Genomic DNA, 16,934 nt, shown 5'->3' with positions numbered 1-16,934 from the left:
TTCACCGGTACCCTTTTTCCTATTGCATGATGATGAAATATGACGGTGGTAAAACCTGTTGTGAACCACCCCATGATGCATACCCCTACTCATGACCTTACCTTGTTCAAGATTGCATTTTCAAGAGACTAGTTGATGCATAATGATGCATGTGTAGCATGAACTCTTCATGGTTACATTCTTTCGAAAACCCCATCTGGTGCCCCTAATGCCCTTGGGAGATGTTGAACTAAGGTCACCACTTGAGGAAGAAGTGGTGTACCAGAGAGAGCTTTTGGGGTGTGTGTGTGTGTGTGTGTGTGTGTGTGTGTGTGTGTGTGTGTGTGTGTAAAATGATGGATTAGACTTATGTGTGATTACCGTCCCAACCAAACATGTGCAACCACTCGACCCCTTTATGGGATGGGGAATTATTGATAACTTAGGCTGATACTAGCATGGTGCCCACATTACTAGTGACGGGGGTGACTTGAGGTCACTCTCGGGACGGGGCGTGCTTGGATAGGCGGCCATGACTGTTTTCACAGGGCACCGGACACACCATTGGTCCCTTCGTGTATGTGTGATAATGTGAAAAGGGCAGAGTCCCGTGATCTTTTTCTTATACACGAGGGCCTTGTATCAACGAGTGGACCCTATGTTAGTGTCGTCTAGGGAAAGGTAATGATCGGGTGCTTCCCCCGAGTACTTGAGGTACTGCGGGATCGTGGATGTCACGAAAGCTTCCCGAATCTTGTGGGTAAAGTGCGCAACCTCTGCAGAATGTCAAACTATTCGAATAGCCGTGTCCACAGTCATGGACAGTTGGGAGGTGCTACTTAAAATATGTCCAAAATTTTACAATCTCGGTGCATGTGTGTGTGGAAAGGAACTTTTAGTGTCAAGGTGGTGACTTGACATGTTGAATGGCATGGCATTGATTCAAATTCTATTTATGTTGATATATGTAACCTGTTCTCAAGGTTACCCATGTTCATTGATGCATAACTCACAAGTTGATAGGACATCTCAACTAGCTTTAAGCTAGGTTGCTTACTTGTTGTACAATTGCATTGTTACTTTGAACCAAATAATAGGTTGCTTGCGAGTACATTCAAAGTAGTCATTAGCTTGCCATTGGTTATTTAATTGGCCAGTCATGGAAGAATAGGAGTTCGAAGAAGAGTTCTTTGGAGACAAACATGCGAACTAGGACGTTTCCCAGTCAGAATGCCTGTAGGGTTAAGGCAGATGGCATGGGTTCTACTTATCGACGAAGATTTCCGCTGCTTAATTTTATTCGGTATTAGCCCTTGTGGCTTTATCTATGTATGACTTGACCATAATGGTCATAATTTGTGTAAGACGGTATGTATGGATGTAAGACTCTTGTTATTCAGCTTCTGTGTGTTCAGTGAGCATTGATCTCTATGATCACTTTACACGTGCATTCAGTGATCATGACTTATGAGCCGGGGTCCCCACAAGTTGTCACACAGCTGCCCGACTAGAAGAGCTACTCGCTCTGTAGTGTTGTCACATAAGATAAGCACGCCGCCCGCCTGCTTGCTGGGCGAATCGAAGTTATCTTTCGGTCAAATGTCCACCCAGTCAAGTGCAAAAAACACAGTGGAATCACGCAACGCAAGCTGCTGGTGTGCTTCCTGCCCATGAGGAAAGAAGAGCTACAAGGTTCAGATTTGACTGTTTGCAGCATGGGAGCTGATTACCCAAAAAATCCCTGGGAAAAAAGAAAAGATATCTCGGTAACGAAAACCATAGGAGGCTGTATTGGAGAGACCCAAGGGTTCACAGTAGCCCAAAAGAAAAACCGCTTGGAAGTCCGAGGACCTTTAGTACCATACCGAACCAGCAGCCTTCGCTCTAAGCGACGACCGCCCTTGTCCCTTTCCTTTTTCCATTCAGCCTACTTCTTAGCTTTGTTCCATTAGTCTAAGGCAAAGCTTAAGTGATTTGCCTACCTTACCCACTTGATGAAAGGGAACGAACTTCGTTTCCTTGACGGCTTTATGGATGGATTCAGTCAGAAAAAACTCCTTCCTTTTGAAAAAACTGACGCTTTGTGTCTTCGCTTCCGAGGGTTAGGGTATAGGACGTTTCGAGCAAGCTTTCGCTTTTTCTCCTGGCCTTCTACAACTTTCGCTTTAGCTTCCAATGGTGACCCAATGACCTTTCCGGAATTGGAAGTATTCGTCGCCCTACCCTAAGAAAGACGTCACTATAAAATTGCTTGCCCTCCAGGAGTTCCAAAAGTGTGCGGAGCCCGGTGAAAATGAATATGTCTGCTACTAAAAGAAGCCTGCCTATTGACTAACATTCGTCTTTAGAATGAAAGTAGCTATGAATCCCAATCTGCTGTCGATTCAAAACGGGGCATAGTCATATGGGTGGGGTGTTTGTGGGGAGCTGCCTTGGATATGAGGAATTCCTCCAATCTAAAAAAAGAACAAAGAAAAAGTCCGTGATGAAGATCTTTCTTTTCTATGAATAGATAGGGATGAGTGTTCATTATAGGGGATAGGATCCATCTGCTCTCTCTCTCTCTCTCTCTATTTTCTTTGATGCAATTTAGAGAGAAAGAGCAGTGCGAAATAGAAAAAAAGAGAATCGGGACATGATTCCAAAATAGATACATAGACATCTAAAGTAAAGGGACGTATATATTATTCCTATATATATCATCTATCTATGAAAAAAGTAAACAGAGTTCGTTTTTGGGTTCCCCGTAGCCCCGAATGGATTGGATCGCTTCTACTTCTGCCAACGAATAAAGGCCTCGCCCCTTCCGAATGCTTCTCCGACCCTAAAGTTCTTGCGAAGAGAATAAGATGCGGCTCCCCCTCCTTCTGTCGTTTTCCTCTTTGCTAATCTTCCCCTCTAATGCGGGGCGGGCTTAGGAGGGCGCGAGAGGAAGAAAGAAAGTCGAAGAATGTCTTCTCCTTTGTCCTCTTTCAGTGCAACACAAGAAAGCACCCTTCTTTTGTAATCCCTGCAGCTTCCCAGAGGCTTGCTTTTTCTATTGAACGCATGGCGTAGGTAGGACCCCTCCAATCATTATTGAGCCTATGTTCACCCGGGGCCAGAAAAGGAGAATTATGAAATGCATGCTGACATTTAGATAAGGTGCATATCCCTTACCACTAAAGGAAAGGCTCGACGAAGGGGGGGATATTAGCAGGGTAAGGAAAACGCTTTCGGAGATTGATATGTCGATTTGTTTTTCATCGAAAAGGAAGAAGGCCGAGAGGATAACAGCCTTCCTTCGGGCTTTGCCTAACGATGTTCTAATAAAGAATTCCGGCTCGGCCCGGGAAAGCGCTGGCAACAACACAAATAAAGGGGTCCATGTAGCTACTGCGCCCGCCCACTGAGCAGCAGGTGCGGTATCTACTACAAAAGGGAGAATCCACTTCAGATAACCACGTCTCTGCTAGGCAGCATGTGGATTGGCCGACAGCGGACCAAATGGATATATTATCCAAGCTGGGAGTGGAGTTACGTGAACAGCCATCTGATGGAAAACAACTTCACGTTCAGTTCAGAGAGCACTTTTTTCGTTGAGAATAAGTCCTTCCCTTTTGTGTGAATTCCCCAGCGGCGAATTAACAACTTGTGGGGCCCTATCTATTCAATCTCTCAAGCCCCAAGAAAACCCCCTCTCCCTCGGACTCAATCTCTCTTTTGACTCTATATATGTGGGCACCTGTTATCTACGAGGGTTCACCCACCCCGGTCAGCATTGCTTCTATGATCTTAGGAGCACTGGCCGCCATGGCCCAAACGAAAGTCAAAAGACCTCTAGCTCATAGTTCGATTGGACATGTAGGCTATATTCGTACTGGTTTCTCATGTGGAATAGAAGGAATTCAATCACTACTAATTGGTATATTTATTTATGCATCAATGATGATAGATGCATTCGCCATAGTTCCAGCATTACGGGAAACCCGTGTCAAATATATAGCGGATTTGGGCGCTCTGGCCAAAACGAATCCTATTTCGGCTATGACCTTCTCCATTACAAAGTTCTCATACGCAGGAATACCCCCGTTAGCCGGCTTTTGTAGCAAATTATATTTGTTCTTCGCCGCGTTGGGTTGTGGGCTTACTTCCTAGCCCCAGTGGGAGTAGTGACTAGCGTTATAGGTCGTTGGGCGGCCGGAAGGTTGCCATGAGTAAGGTTGGGGGACCAAAGGAAGTTTTCCGTGCACCGAACACGTAGCTTACCGAATCAGTTGCAACACAGATGGGAATGCATGCTGCGAAAGACAGAGTCGAGTCTGATACATCAACCGTTGACTCCATATCCTTGTACGAGTCCACAATCTCTACATGAGATGAACCTGGGTTTGGTGAATGGAAGTTGGCCTTAGGTGTAATAGGACTCCCAGGTACTGCACGCGATTGTGTACTAAGGTGCTCCCCATCGGTTGTTGGAACGACGCGAGCCGGGCCGGGCCTCGATTCCTTTTAAAAAGATGAAGGGACAGAGGTGACTAATTCCCAATCTCATTTGGGGCGGAAAATGAATCGACATCTTGATGTGATACATCCCTTTCCATTTTCATGGGGAAAGAACGGCAAAGTCCATTCGAACCCTCCAATGAAGAAATAAGAGGAGAGCAAAGCGCCAATGGTGCGCGAAGCACATGCAGAAGGGGAACGGAGAAATAAAGAAGTGTGTGTGTGGGGGGGGGCTAAGCAGCCGAGCTCATTCCCTTCGCTTCCTGGGCCCAAAGCAGCGCTTTGTTTCCTGGCCAAATCAAGGATTTGGGGCTGATTGCAAAAGATATCTAAATAGAAAGATAGATCCATCCATCTATCTAGATATCTAAAAAAGAATCGATTTCGATTTCATGAAACCTTTGATTCAAAGAACTGCGCTTAGCCCCCCGCTCATGAAATGGCCCTGCTGCAATGGATGGCAGAGGGTCCGTATTACCCGAAGCACTGGAGTTATCCAGTAGCCGGGAAGGGGCCTAGAAGTGCCTCCTACTACACCACACTACACTTGGCTCTACACATTTATAGAGATTACCCCTGTCCAGTGTCTGGCAGAACATTGGGGGCTTCAATCGTCGACTCTTTATCCCCATCTCAGCCCAGGCTAACGAAGGCTGACTTATTCAGGGGAGAGAGTGGAGCCTATCGAAGCACTCTTGAGAGTAAGATCCTTGGCTCCTCTTCATTCTCTACAGGGGTCGCTTCCCACATGGAAGCGGGGTAGAGATGGATAAGATCAAACACGGGAATAAGAAGCATTTGAAATGCCTTTTTGATAATTTTGATAGAGGGGGATGGATAAAGTGGGCAAAACAGACTCACATTTTTCAATCGAAAAGATGGGTTCCTTTTTCGTCTCGACAAAGAAAGAATCATCTTGAAAATGCTCCTAACCCCTTCATAGGGTCATGTATAGTAAGTGATCCCAACCTACCCGGAGCGAGCCCCCGTTAGAGGCAAGTGAAGTTGGTGAGCTGTATGATGGGAAAATATCTCCTGCGGTTCGGAGAGGACTCAGTTGTTAGTTAGTACCCCCTTGGTTTCGGGGTGGACCCTATCACTCTATTTTATTATATACGCTTAGTGAAAAGAATGTTTTTTGATAGACCTAGGACATGGATTCTATATAAACCAATGGATCACGACAAGTCATTATTACTAGCAACTGCCCTCGATTGGATCTACTTAGGAGCGTGAGCACTACGATATTTTATGCGAATAGGTTCTTTATCAGGGGTTCGCTTTTCCAGAATCGAAATTTGTATGATAGATCTACGGCGGAGCCGTTTACCAATGTGGAAGTAGTAAGTTTTGACTGACCCAATACAACACCCTTGCTACTACTATTATCCCTCTTTTTTCATGTATCGGCTCGGGGTATCGAAAAGCAAAAGTTCTATCTCCCTTGTCCATAATTTAAGGATAGCGAGGCATACCAACGCCATGCCAACAAGAGGAACCATCCGGACTTAAAACAGCCGACCTACCCCCTGCCACTTCTTCCTCTAAGTCAAGTTGATAGATTTCTGTACGAGTTTTCAAGTGCCATCTCTAGTCTAAGCGGTTGAGTTCAGTGATTGTTTCAAACAAAAGCCCCCTCTCGGGGCAGGTACGCGACTGTCTCTCTTCCAAAGTGTGATCATCTTCACCAGTCTCCCATTTGCACCTATTTTAAATGGTCAACCTGTGCGGCATCAATTGAATTTGAATTCTAAAATAAAGTAGACTTCGGTGAAGGAACCTATTCTCTGTTATCTGCTTCGGCCAACTCATCTGGTTTTGGCCTTCTTTGTGAGTAGCTCCTAACTCGCTCTATGGGGTATGATCGCTATTGTTGATAGGTCGATCGGAAAAGAATAAGTTCCTGGACTGAACAGAAAGAAAGTACTCTAACACTTTCTTTGACATTCTTTTCTATGAGGAGCTCTATTTTGCTAATACAAATGTAATGCTACCTCCCTACGGCGATTCATAACTAGAAGAACTCATTGGCACAACCGGACCTTATTAAAGGCCTCGGCTGTCTGATCGACTGAAAGGTCTTATCTTGGAGGTTTACTATGGGTCGTCGACCCTTTCTCCTCCTCAGTAGGTGCAAACTTTAGGTCTGCAAATGATTATAACTGCCTTGGAGCTAGATAAGCAAACCTTCTTCTATTTGAGTATGATGGATGTTACACCCACTGCCAGATACAAGAAAAAGCTTTCCAGCTAAGCTAGTAGTCAGAACACACTCATGAAGCTATCCTTCTTCTTGGATCTCAAGATTCAAATGGAATTTTATCACCCCGGATTTTTGCTTTCATTTCCACTTTATACTTGAGTTAAGCAAGGCACCAGCATGGGAGAGAAGATAGCCCCTCGGGATCGCTTACTAGCCGGCCTACTTGATTTATTTATGAGGTATCCAGATGGCACTGCACCAGCGAGGGAAAGGGGAGCTGATGAAAGGTAAGGGAAAAGTCCATTTAATGAATAGGCTCACTACAGAATATACTATCTCTAGACCCCCTCTATGTACACCCTCATAATATATGGATCCCCCGGATAATGTTGATCCTCCAACAGCTGACATATCTTATCTAAACCCCCGGAAACCTGGGCATGGCCTTTTCAAACTTAGTTGATTTCGCAAGATGCAACTTGAAAAGCACAAAGAGTACATCTAAAGAAACCTTACGTCTTCGTTCAGCTCATTCTTGCTTATCTCATCCCATTTCCTTACTTTAGCTTAGAAGTAGGCATATGGAAAGTTACACAAAGATGACTTACCGGTTGGCCTAAGCTTACTCGATTCCATTCTTTCCAATATCATATACACATAGTGAAATGCATCTATCTCCTCTCATCCCCTTCTTTCTTTTTATCCATTTAATATACCTAGTCGAAGACTACTTCAGATTATAGGGCGGGCTTTTCTACCCATTGACCGGGACCGATCACTGTGTTTGACCGCTCTTGGTATTCAGACCTTGGACTTTTTTGCTGGGAGCTGATCCATTCTTTGACAGCTCTATACATAAAGAGAAGGCGTATTCACTTAAAGGACTGTGAAATCTACCCAATGCCCCGAAAAGTCTAGGCATCTAAATAAAGTAAAGATGGGATTCCTGACCAATAGATTAAGCTATCGAATGAGTTAGGAACCTTTTTTCTTCCCCCTTCTCTTCTCCGCTTTGCTCTGTTACTCCTTTTGCAGATGGTTGGTCACCACTCTTTGGATTTTTGTTCTCTACTTGTGGTGGGTCTCCAATCTTGATCCAGTGCTAACTTAATAGGGAAACCTACCTAGAAAATGCCCCCTTTTCTGGTCCGGTTAACAAAGCCTGTAAACCAAGAGCGTAACGAAGAGCTAAAACGTCACATTTACCCTTATCCTATTTCTTTCTTACTTGTAAACCAGACCGTGTCATTCCATTTTTCTTTCTCTGGTAAGCAAGGGACGGCTATTCCCATAGGTTGATCTTGATAAAATGTGCAGCGGTAAGCAACTAATAAACTCGATGCAGGACTGCCGTTCCCATATGTTCCTCCTCCAAAACCTTCTTAGGCGAAAAAGACTAGAAGGGCTTATTCCCACTTCTGATTACTGAGAACCTTCTACCAGGAAAGATTTCCTTCTATGCCTAGTTGTTATTGAATTGGAAATGGGAAAGGCAGAGAGAATTTACTCAAATTCCACTATGTTATGTATACAATGATTGGGTTGCATCTGGTATGATCGGGGTGCTTTATCTAAACTAGGCAGGATAACTTGGCTAACTATCCTACTCCGATAGCATCTCTGAACGACAGGTACCCTCAACCGCTCTAACAAAGGAATGAATCTATTAAGTGGGAAAGAGCCCTCGTGGCAGCTATATCCGCGAGGATTCCAAGTGTTCTAATTCATCTCGTTAGAGACCCACATCAAACATTGAACTGCTTGTCGCATACTCCTGCTACTCCACCTACGCTTCTCACATCACATCCTTGGTCCTTAAACAACAATATATTCTTTTTTCCAGGTTCTATGAGCATAAATGGAGACACTTCCCCCTTCTTCGACATATGAATATGCCTTGCCTCGAAGATAAAGAAATCCCGAGTAAGGAGAAAGATTCTCCACACAAACGAACGACTCGTCAGGTTCGAACTGACTTAGGTTGGACCAGGACCCACCTATCTCCACCGAAGCAATCGCTTTGGTTACGCAGTTCACATGGCGATAAAAGCCAAACTAATCTGCGGGCCGGTAGGCCAGCCAACTAACTCTTCAAATTAAGAACTTATTTCCCCACACCTATCTCTATGAAACTTCCTTCATAGTTAGGAGAGGTTTTTTTTAACTTTTTGTCTCTTTTACCGCAGGAAGTTCTCCAAAAGTATGAAAGGCCGGAGGGCTTTGAACCAACCATTCTAGTGTGGTCGGATTCTGTTCAACAGCCCAAGGACTTTCCACACATTTTTGGTTCTTGCCACTACTTGAAGTGATTGCGACAACTACGAAGAAACGATGAATCGCAACTACTGATATATAAGAACCAAAACTGCTCAGAGCATTCCATGCGGCGTAAGCATTTGTATAATCTGGCATGCGACGTGGCATACCCGAAATCCCTAAGAAATGCATGGGAAAGAAGGTCAGATTAACGCCGAAAAAAGTGATCCAAAAATGGATTTGGCCTAAAGTTTTAGGATATGTCTGACCAAAGATTTTCCCCACCCAATAGTAAAATCCAACAAATAAAGCAAAAACGGCTCCCATAGGAAGTACATAATGGAAATGTGCAACCACATAATAAGTATCATGTAGAGCAATGTCTAGCCCTGAGTTTGCTAGAACTATTCAAGTGAGCCCGCCGATGGTGAACAAAAAGATGAACCCTACAGCAAATAACATGGGTGTTTTGTATTGTATCGAACCTCCCCACATGGTAGATATCCAACTAAAGATTTTGATTCCTATGGGCATAGCTATGATCATGGTAGTTGCGGTGAAGTAGGCACGTGTATCAACGTCTAAGCCCAGAGTAAACATATGATGATCCCAAACTAGAAATCCAAGAACGCCTATACTTATCATGGCATAAACCATGCCTAAATACCCGAAGACCGGTTTTCTTGAAAAGGTCGATACGATATGACTAATAATACCAAATCTAGGCAGAATGAGAATATACACCTCTGGATGACCGAAGAACCAAAAGAGATGCTGGTATAATATTGGGTCTGCCCCTCCTGCAGGATCAAAAAAGGTTGTATTAAAGTTTCGATTGGTTAATAGCATTGTAATTGCCCCCGCCAGTACCGGAAGTGATAATAAAAGTATGAATGTTGACACTAGAACAGACCACACAAAAAGTGGTAATCTATGCATAGTCATTCCAGGTCCACGCATGTTGAAGATGGTTATAAAATTGATAGAACCAAAAATTGATGAAGTACCTGATAGATGAAGACTAAAAATTGCTACATACACTGCTCCTCCAAAATGGCTGGTAATACCACTTAAGGGCGGATAGACTGTCCAGCCAGTGCCGCTGCCCACTTCTACTAAGGCTGAGCTTAATAAGAGCAAGAGAATTGGTGGCAACAACTAGAACGATATATTATTTAATTGTGGAAATGCCATGTCAGGTGCACCTATCAGAATCGGAACAAACCAATTACCAAATCCACCTATCATCGCCGGCATAACCATAAAAAAGATCATTAAAAAAGCATGAGACGTTATTGAAACATTATAAAGTTGATGATTCCCACCAAGAACTTGATCGTCGGGTCTGGCTAATTCCATACGAATCAGTAAGGAGAAGCATGTGCCCATCATTCCTGCAATGGCACCGAAGATGAAATAGAGAGTCCCAATATCCTTGTGGTTAGTAGAGAAGAGCCATCGAACCATATTTGTCATTTTTTATTTTAGAAATGAAAACTTTCCTTATCAAAGAGGGGCCGGGGTGCTGGATGAGAAAAGAAAGAGGGGCCCGCCCGGGGGCTGGAAGAGAAAAGAATCATAATTACTGAGCTACCCTCCTCTTTCTTTTTCTAATTCCCTTCTAAGATCCTCCGACTTAAACAAGTCAAGAGCATGCTCACGCTTAGCTCTTTCCAGACTTGCCTTTCTCTTGGGGATTTCTTCCCATTGGATCCTCTGTTCCACTTCCAGGCACCTTCTTGTGGAGCTTTTCGCCTCAAGGAGATCTCGGTTGTGGGAAACAACATTTATAAAGAAAACAGATCCTTCGTCATTCTCCCGCAGATCTTGATAAGATGCTTGGAGAAGAGTGAAAGAATCAGTTGTGTGAATATGATCCAGATAGGAACGAAGCGCTTCATTGACCAAGTAGGGCTCGATTGGTAGATAAGGCCTTATTCTTTGATAAAGCGCCACAAATTCCTGAATGACATCTTGTCGCATACTAGACAGCTTTTCTTCCATTAGGAAGAGCTTAAGCCATCCAGGTATGTCCTCCAGAGGGGTATTGTGATCAGGCTCGTTCTGAATGAACATAACCCATCCAAGATCCTGCTCGTAAAGGCTTAGGTAGAATTTTAGCCTTGCTAAATGAGATAGAGCTTGGGAATCCAGAATCTCTGGAGGAAGAGTAATAAGGAAGGACACTCAGAAAATATTTAAAACTGGGAGAAGAATAATAGAAATAAAATGCAAAATAAATAAAAGTAGACAAGTAGAAAATAGTAAAAAATCGTATATATAAGGAAACTTAATACAGAAGTGCAAATAGAAAGCAGTAAACCTGCTAGTGGAGAAGAGCCATCGAACCATATTTGTCATTTTTTATTTTAGAAATGAAAACTTTCCTTATCAAAGAGGGGCCGGGGGGCTGGAAGAGAAGAACTGAATACTAAACGCTGTAAGAGAAGAACCTTAATACTAAAGAAAGTTTCGGGAACTTATTGGTGACTTGATTGGTTCCCTTCCCCCTATTTGCAAAGGATGATTTCCGTGAAGGTGATCTCGATCACCATTCTATGATATTTCTGGATGCTTTTGAGAAGCTTTTCCTTTTACCTAATGCCGGCTATCGACAACTTACTCCATGCTATTACAAACACTTATGAATGAGCCGCACTTGCTTTCCAAAAGAAATTGAAACTATCATGCCTAAGACTAGCCAATAGAAGAAAGAGTCACAAGCAAGCCATAGCAGCATCCTTTTTGTTCGCTTTCTTCAACAATGCGAATCTGCCTCACTTCTAATCATAACTCAAATACAAATTCGAGTTCCAAATTGATATTTCCTCACGTAGGCAATAAAATGTGAAACCAATATTCATCATGAAACTTCAGACTAATGACTGTGAGGTTCTGCAAGAGTGACGACGTAGGCTAAAAAAAGTAAACAAAAAACCACCCCTTAAACTCATTTGCTTAAAATTCTTTCCATAGCAACTAGAAAAGTGGAGAAAATCCAATAAGGGGAGGTCCTGGTGAATACAAATCAACTGGAAACCGAACCCCGCATTCATGTCTCTAACAAGGCTATCTAAGCTAAGCGGCCGTGGACCCATGGACCCGGGGAATCTGAACCATTAGGTAGAGTTTTAGCTGAAAGAAAACCAGGTCAATCTTCCGATCGCGAGTCTTTACAAGCTTGAAACAACTTAAGCACAGACGGGAGTCGCCCCTTTTAAATTCAGTATTTATGCGGTGCTGAACTAACGAGCGGATACCTAACCTTTGAATGAGAAGAAAAGATGGATGTATCTTTCATTCATATCGATCAGATATGCTTTGCTCACGACTCCCATTTTACCATTGCTTAAGCCATATTACATAAAGCATAGTGAGTGATACGCAATGCTGGTACCACCATGTTTTTTCCTCACTCTATGTAGCCACACTTGTTTTTCCATTTCTACTTATTATTTATGTTAAATAGTATCCATTGGTTGTAGAAGCACTGGCGTTCAGGGATTGCAAAATCCATAATATCAAGAAGCGGTAGGAACCTGGCTAACTTCGATGCGGATAACGCGCTGTAGAAGAAAGTGGATCAACCAAAGTAGACCTTGATCGAAAGGCACCACAAGGCGAACCAATAGAGTGTGGTGTAAGCAGTGAAGCAGAATAGGAATTGGAACTGCTTGAACTAGAAAGGGCTTCCGCTATCGCGCTACCTCGGGAGCTCCGGAAATGGTATACTCACTTCACTCATCTGTAATGGTATCCTTGAAAGCTAGCTAAAGTGGGGAAGGAAAAACAAGAGCAGTATAGCTCTACAATACGCTTCGGGGGCCTCATTTTACTCACTCACCTTGTACTAATCGGACCATAACAAAACAACCAGCCCAGCAATAGGCAAGGACTGGCTGAAATCCCTTTCTCGATCCAGTCTATCCGTATCTACTGCCCCTTCCGCTTTCTGTGTTGATGGAGCTCGTTCAAATAGTTCTGGTATTGCAAAGGAGGGCAACACATTGGGATTGTCCAAACCCTTTCTAATCAGTTGTCATATTGAATTGCAAATTCTCGTAAAGTAAGAGTTCCTTCGGCTACCTACCTAGCACATTCTCTGTTGTCTATGCCAATATTTGATGTGCGAGTAGAGTGTGGTTGACTACATACGGGGGAACTCAACCTACCTTTCAAAGGGTAGACCTTTACAGATGAGTGAAACAAGGATTTAGGTATATAAGGAGATGACCCGCCAAGCGAGCCAGCCTGATATCGACTTTCATTGATAGTCCATGAAACATAGAGAATGTGAACTTGTTCACACGTACCTCAATCGCAGGTCTGAGAATGAGGAGTGTGCTTTCGCCCACCGCTTCTGTTGCTTAACCGGCTCGTGGTGTTTATGGTCCTGACCTGGTACAACCGCTAAGCTCATTTTTCATTTCCAAGTGTTGTTACTAGCCTCGAGAGAGATGTTTCACAGGATTCACCTGCAACTGAGAAACCTGGGGGATAATACCGAAACAGTCCTTTTTTCTTATCATAGAGGAGCCGTATGAAGCTAAGGTTTCATGTACGGTTTTGCAATAGCGGTGGGAGCTGTGATGTTATTATCGACTATGATCATCTAACAGTTCAAGTACAATTGATATAGTTGAAGCACAGCCAAAATATGGTTTTTTATGGAATCTTTGGCGTCAGCCTATAGGCTTTCTAGTTTTTAGATTTTCTTCTTGGCTGAATGTGAAAGATTACCCAGAGAGGGAATTAGTTGCAGGTTATCAAATCAAATATGCCGGTATCAAATATGGTTTCTTTTATCTTGTTTCTTACTTATCCTTATTAGTTTACTCTTTATTTGTAACATTTCTTTACCTAGGCGGGTGGCATTTCTCTATTCCCTACATATCCACGATTCTCCCAGTGTAGGAATCACACTAGTTATCTTGACCTTAATTCTGTCAAGCAGTTTTTCCTTACTATACTACAGTACGAATAGGAAAAGAATCTGTGTACTCAACGATGCATTAATAATTAACTGGGATTTATTTTACTCTTTAAAGCAAAACGGTGTCTTGAATCTCAATAATAGTGCGTGTTAATATCCATGTAGATAAAGATAGAGATAGCAATGAACTCGATGCATAGTCAAACAAAAAACTTGTGACTTGTTCTCGTAGGTTAACTTACCAAATCATAGGATCTAACATGAGACCGGATAAACACCGTGCCCCCGCCGCGTCTATCTATATAACATAATCCCTCGACCTCAACCAACTCCCAAATCTCAATTGCTCTGGCTCTCTCCCTCCCTCCCTTTCGCTGTGTGCACCGTCCAATCCAAACCAATCCCAAGTCCCCACCTGCTCACGGCAAGCAAAGGAAGATGATTTCCCCGGACGCGGTCCGCAACGTCGTTGGCAATATCATCTCCTTCGGCCTCTTCCTCTCCCATGTGTAAGCTGCCGCCGCCATCCCCCCTTGTTCGCTTGTCTAGTCTACTCTCTATGGAAGGTGGTCGGTAATTAGGGTTTGATTCTGATGAGGAGGCGCTTGCTTTTTGCTTGTACATGTGCAGGCCGATGTTCTGGCGGATCATCAAGAACAAGGATGTGGAGTTCAAGTCGGACCCGTACCTAGCGACGCTGCTCAACTGCATGCTCTGGGTGTTCTGCGGCATCCTCTACGTCATATTCGGCTCGGCAAGGTACGCCTCCCCGCTCACCATCATGGTACGTACCCATCGATCTCGCTCTTGATCCACGTGCATAGATGTCTTTTTAGATCTATATTGGTAGATGTTAGTGATATTGTTGGGGAATAGGCGTGCGTTCCCCTTCGGTTGGTGGCGCCGGTGATGTTGTTGGTGTTGTGTGGATGAGGGTTTCAAAGGGTAAGTTGTCGTGCATGGTCACTTACTGCTGGGTAAGTCAAGGATTTTTTGGACCCAGCTGTCAGTGACACGTTGCCTTTGCAGTTCAGAATGGATTGGTGATTCAGGGGTTCTACTGTTTAAGATCAAAAAAGCCGATGTTAATTCTTCTGGAACTTCTATTTAAGAACAGATTAGCCATATTCATCTTCTCCAGTCTCAAGGTTCTTTTCTGATTACTGATTAATGATGGGCTGCCATCATCTTTCAAATCTGTTGCAGGATCTAGACACAGTGATCTGTGAAGGATCTTGCAGCTTACTCAGGGCAAGTTACTCATGAGGTTATAGCTGATGCATTCATTATGTACCACTATTAGCATACCTGAGTTGTTGTTTGTTCTGGAAGCATGGATGCGGGAGCCAATTTTTGAACCAAATCCATCTCTAAAAGATGCATCAATGGTCCTTTTTTAACCAGCATGTCAAATCACTTCTTTCCCCCTTTTTACCAGTAAAAACCAACATGCTACCTTTTGGGCTAAACTGTCATGGTGTTCGTGTGGCACATCCCAAGAACATGTTGCTCTATGTTCCTTAAAAAGGCCTATCGTTTGTTTCTACCTAAAAATATACTGTAGCCCCTACGTGTCCTCTGATTATCGATGCGGTATCCTTGGTTACTTGAAGTTGCATTCAACACAGGCAGTTCTGTCGTACAATTGATTAGCCAACCAAACTTGTTCTGTTGTTCTCGCCAAACTCGTTGGCTGTTGAGTGATAGGTCTGGAACGGGAGGAATATTTCATCTAATGAAATATGTCATGTCCAGCTTCATCATAAACATGTGTGTTCACCTAGGGGATGCAAGTTTTAGGTGTGCCAGATTTCGAATCATGTGTTCTTGGATGGAGATAGTACATGTGTCCCTGTACCAGTCTGTGCTTTTTGTGATCTTCCCTTGCCAACTCTGTGAGATGATCGTGTTGAAACAAAAAAGGGATCCTGTATCTCGGTTTCTTCTCGTGGGTCATGTGGTCCAGGTGTAGAGTTCACCAATATTACGTGCTGAATTTATTTACATTGTACATAGAACATAGAATCAATCTTGTTAACTACCTATTTAAATATATATATATATATATATATATATATATATATAGGGTGGGTCTATTATGATAACACCCCTTAAGACTCTTATTCTGATAACACCAGCCTTATTCTGCACACCACCAACAGATCACGCCGCCGCCCCTCCCCTCCCGGTCTGCTACCGTGGCAGCGGCCTGGGAGCGCCGCCGCCCCTCCCCTCCCGACCATCTACCGCGGCAGCGGCCTGGGCGTGCCGCCCCCCTCCCCTCCTGGCCTTCTTCCGCGGCGGCGGCCTGGGAACAATGTCGCCCCTCCCCTCCCCGCTTTCTCCTGCGGCGGCGGCCTGGGAGCACCGCCGTCCCTCCCCTCCCGGCCTTCTTCCACGGTGGCGACCAGCAACGACGCTGCCCCTCCCCTCCCGGCCTTCTTCCAAGACAGCGGCCAGGCAATGACGCCGCCCGTCGCCTCTCGGCCTTCTTCCACGGCAGGCACCGAACAACAACAACCTATCGGCCTTCTTCCATGGCAGGAGCTCAGTAGCGCCACCAACGAACTCCTCTAGGCCTGCAATTAGCTGTACTTCATCAGATGTGGATTGGTGCTGCCTCGACATCAAACCAATTCGAGCAAGGAGAATTGTGCGCAAGGTTGCTTTATCCACGGTAGGTTCTTGGAATAAGTCTGCATCGACCTTCAGAGAAAATCCTCCTTCCCCATTCACCTTGAGCAACGTCCAGACCGCCCATGAACTTCTGAAGGGCAAGTGGACTACACGGGCGAACGTGAAAGTTGTGCAGACGGACGAGAAGGGAACTTCCTCCTGTAAACACAAGAAATCACTGCAACACGAGGTAAAGCAGTACACTTCCTCAACCATCTCAGTGTAGTTATCCTAGACAAAACAAACTAGTACAAGCAGTACAGCGCGCCTACAAAACCTGTGTAGTGCGGTTGCTTTAGTTTGTTGTGGGGGAAAATGTAGTGCACTTACTCGGTTATGCAGTACACTTGTATAGGTTCATTATGGGTAATGATGCAGTGCGGTTGCTTCAGTTCACCTTGC

The 16,934-nt window shown here is 44.1% G+C and overlaps 1 pseudogene; it reads right to left on the bottom strand.

Moving 5' to 3' along the window:
- Positions 1–9,036: 9,036 nt before the first annotated feature.
- LOC123039211 (uncharacterized) lies at positions 9,037–10,999 on the bottom strand (annotated as a pseudogene).
- Between the last annotated feature and the right edge of the window lie 5,935 nt (positions 11,000–16,934).

Source organism: Triticum aestivum, chromosome 2B (assembly GCF_018294505.1).
Source record: "Triticum aestivum cultivar Chinese Spring chromosome 2B, IWGSC CS RefSeq v2.1, whole genome shotgun sequence".
In the NCBI taxonomy this organism is placed as follows: domain Eukaryota; kingdom Viridiplantae; phylum Streptophyta; class Magnoliopsida; order Poales; family Poaceae; genus Triticum; species Triticum aestivum.
The sequence above is the reverse complement of the archived record's forward strand: the minus strand, read 5'-3'. Positions and strand labels throughout refer to the sequence as shown.